The sequence below is a fragment of the Suricata suricatta genome, chromosome 15 (genome assembly GCF_006229205.1).
Source record: "Suricata suricatta isolate VVHF042 chromosome 15, meerkat_22Aug2017_6uvM2_HiC, whole genome shotgun sequence".
Taxonomy (NCBI): domain Eukaryota; kingdom Metazoa; phylum Chordata; class Mammalia; order Carnivora; family Herpestidae; genus Suricata; species Suricata suricatta.
The window spans coordinates 7,947,629-7,951,463 of NC_043714.1; positions in this window are offsets into that span (position 1 = coordinate 7,947,629).

Consider the following 3,835-nt stretch of genomic DNA (forward strand, 5'->3'; position numbering starts at 1 on the left):
GGGGCGGGGGTGCGGGGGGCGCGAGCGGCTCAGCTCGAGGCTGGGTGACACATCGAGGCAGCGAGGGTGTGGAGAGAGTGGGATGACATCAAGCCCCCCCTCCCCCAGTGAGGTCACTGAGATTGCACCCCCTGGGGGTGCGGACTCCAGGGAGAGAGCCCAGGGGGAGGCCGTAGGAGTGGCAGGGGGCTGGAGACCCGCCGAGCTGGTGAACCTGCCCTCTCTCCGCCTCCCCCTGGGGCGCTGGGTGGTGGCGGTGGGTGCCCAGCACGGCCGTCCCGAATGTCATTTCCCACCTGCTCCCCCAGTGCGTTCTCAGGTCCCTGCTGCAGCGTCTAACCGCGTCCCGCGCCTCGTCGTGAGCGCTCAGTGAAGGGTTAAAGAAAGATGGAAACTTATTGGGGACCTTAAAAGCTCGGGATCACGTTTGCGTTAGGGAGACCCCCTTTCCAAAGGCGGACTGGAACAGGGTCCCTCTAGGGACCACGAGCCGCGCAGCAGCGGCCGGAGGGCGCCCGCCTTTACCCGCTCCCGCGCCAGGCTTCCAAGTCGGGGACACGCTGCCTCGGGCGCTCGCCCAGGGTGTCCTGGGGGGTGTTTGCTGACTGAGAGGGGGTGCAGGGCGGGCGTGATGTCAGCGTGCCAGGACCGGCGAGGGAGAGGCGAGGGACCCGGTGCACCGGGCGTCTGGGGGCGCACCTCCGCGGGGCAGGGAGAGAGCCAAGATCCGGCGGGGGGTCTGGGGCTCTGGATGGAGGCTCGCACTCCGCCCCTTCCTAGTTCTGCGGATGATTGCTAAGAAGCAAGTCATTGACTCCTTGTGCCTCAATTTCCTCCTTCGGCAAATAGGAACAAGGGGAAACGGGCCTTTGGTGAGGTCGCGGAGAGACGCAAATGAAATGATGGGCGAACGCATTCAGCCTGTGTCTGACCTATAGCAAGCCCTGGACACGTGTTTCTCATCATCTGACATCTGTCACCCATCCACCTTTAGGTTTGTCTCTCACTCACCCGCAATTAATCATTGTTTATTAATCCATCCACGTATCTATCTGTCCTGGCCCTAGAGGGAGACCACAGACTGTCCCTGAGCCCATACACACTCAGTGAGCGGGAGCCTCCGGTCTTTCCCGGCCACCGGGACCGGCGACCGCCTCAGCCTTCCCAGGTACCCGCTGCCTCCGGACTCCGCGGAGGCTCGGGCAGCGCTGCATCTCCCATTTTGGTCGCTAGAGGGCAGCGCTCTCCCGCGGAGCTTTGCGAGCGCGGGGACCGGGTCTCAGGGTCCCCCGGGTCACCGCAGCGCCACAGTCGTGCATGGCCTGCCTTCTGGGCAGGGGCAGCTCTGCACTTGGGGACCTGGAAACAGCAGTGGGGCTACAGATCGCCCGACGGAGCCCTGAGAAGCCGATACTGACATCTTGCCCGAAAAAGCATCCCATGCCTTTTGGACACTCTAGGCTCTTCACATCAGGGGGCTAATAGAATCCTCTCTAGTTACTCTCTCTCTCCTCCCTCCCTCTCTCTCTCTCTCTCTCTCTCTCTCTCTCTCTCTCTCTCTCTCTCTCTCTTCTCTCTCTCTCTCTCTCTCTCTCTCTCTCTCTCTCTCTCCTCCACAGAGAGGAGAGCTTACATCTGTAATGAGATTTCCCGCACTTGCCTGGGCTTTGTAGTCCCTGCAAAAGGAGTGCATGAACATATCCTGCCTAAGAGGAAGGAAAGCTGGCTGTATCTGAGTTCTGGCACAAGTAGCATCGCCTGGGAAGTTTAAATACACAGTCAGGGGCAAGAGACTGAGACATGTGTGTGGGGTCGACGGCACAGCGTGTGGCTTCCTTAGGACACACAGTACTAGACATGGAAAAACTCTCTAGAATCTTGGAAACGTATAGAAGCTTAAGGTTGAAAGGAGTCTGGGGAGCAATTTATTCCAATCCTCATTTCATAGGGAAAAACTGAGCCCCAGAGCATCCAAGTGACATCCAGGTGACCGGCCCAGACAGTGGCAAACCCAGGGTCTGCCACACCTTTCTGGGGAGACCTCCTCCCTGGCATCTGCTTCAGGTTTGGTTTGTTTCTGTTGGAACAATTAATGTCTACTCTGAGTTAGTTTCTCTTGGTGAGTCTGCATCTTTCTTTGCAGCCTTTTAAATGTCAGGAAAGAGAGGGGCACTTGGGTGGGTGACTCAGTCGGTGAAGCATCTGACTGCTGATTTTGGCTCAGGTCATGATCTCAAAGTGAGTGGGTTCGAGCCCGCATAGGGCTCTGTGCTCACAGCATGGAGCCTGCTTGGGATTTTCTCTTTCCCTTTCTCTCTGCCCCTACCCTGCTTGTTCTTTCTCTCTCTCTCTTTCTCAAAATAAACTTAAAAGTAAATGTCAGGAAAGAGAAGAGAAGGGGAAAGAGAGGGCTGCCCCCAGCTGTAGTCAAAGGTACTGAATGCCTCAGCGCCTGTCCAAGTGTGGGATACAGTGGGTGCTGGGTCCACGTGTGCTGCGTGGCTGTCTGGAAGGGGGAGGGAACTGGTCAGAGGTCAGGGACGAGCTCTTCCAGCCCCCCCCCCCCCCCGTCTGCCCTTGGAGGCTAAAGGACATGCATTTTTGTATTCGTTTCTTTATGTTTGACCCATGGCAGTGGGTTGCAAGGAATTCATCTTTTCATGATATTTTTAAGAACTAATAGAGATTGCAGTTACCTTCTGAGAGAAGACTGTTCTGGAAATCAGACTCAACCAAGGGAAAGGAATCTTCTCTTAAAGGCGTTTAATCCTGAGAATTCTGATTGCCATGTCGGGATGGAGGTGTCTCCTTCTTCTGATCATAGGGTCCCAAACTGTAGATAAAAGGGATTTACTCCAGGGATAAAAAAAAAAAAAGTGGTTGTAAACCTTGTTGATGAGGGGAGGGCTTTTAAAAGTCTTGGCAATACTCTCTTTCATCACTTCCGGGATGGAAGGTGCCTATGCTGAACGCTGTCTTTCAAGTGCCCTTCTCCTCCTGGTCCCCCTTCCTGCCTCCGAGATACAGAAACTTTGTTATGGAACTTGCTACCTCTTTGCCTCTCCATCTCTACCACATCAGTAGTGGGAACACGGCGGTTTCTCACTTCAGGGATCGTGTAATGTTTCAGCATAAAAACACCAGGTTCTAGTGTTTCAGATGTTTGGAGCCTTGCCAGCGGCAGGGTGAACTTGCCTGTTTTCCGTTTCAATCTAAAGTACAGGCTTTGCAAGCTAGGATTCCGTAGCTAGGCATGTTACTCTTCTTCAGACTGGCTCAGAACATAGGTCACAGATGGATTCTAAGTGGGACTGGTTGGAAGAAATGGTTTTATGGTGAGATAGATCCTCATTTCAAGGAAAATGAGTCTGGTACAATCTCACTCTGAAAAATCCAAGGAACGAAGTAAACCCCTTAGCAGAAAAAGTAACTTGGTGCAAAGTTGCCTAAGAGTGAGTTTAAATAATAGAAGATACCTGGGTGGCTCAGTCGGTTGAGCGTCCGACTTTGGCTCAGGTCATGATCCCACAGTCCATGGGTTCGAGCTCCGCATCGGGCTCTGTGCTGACAGCTCCATGGATCTCACAGTCCATGGAGCCTGCTTCAGATTCTCTGTCTCCCTCTCTCTCTGCCCCCTCCTCCACTCATTCTCTGTCTCTGCCTCTCAAAATAAAGACAAAAAAATTTAAAATAAATAAATAAATAATAGGTAATGTGTCAGTGCATCAGAAAGAAGGAGCAGGGGGGTGGGGAGGGAGTTAGGGGGAGGGTCGAACAACAATAAAAATAGCAGGGAAAGGAAACTAAACTCAGCACATTGAACATAATGTGTACA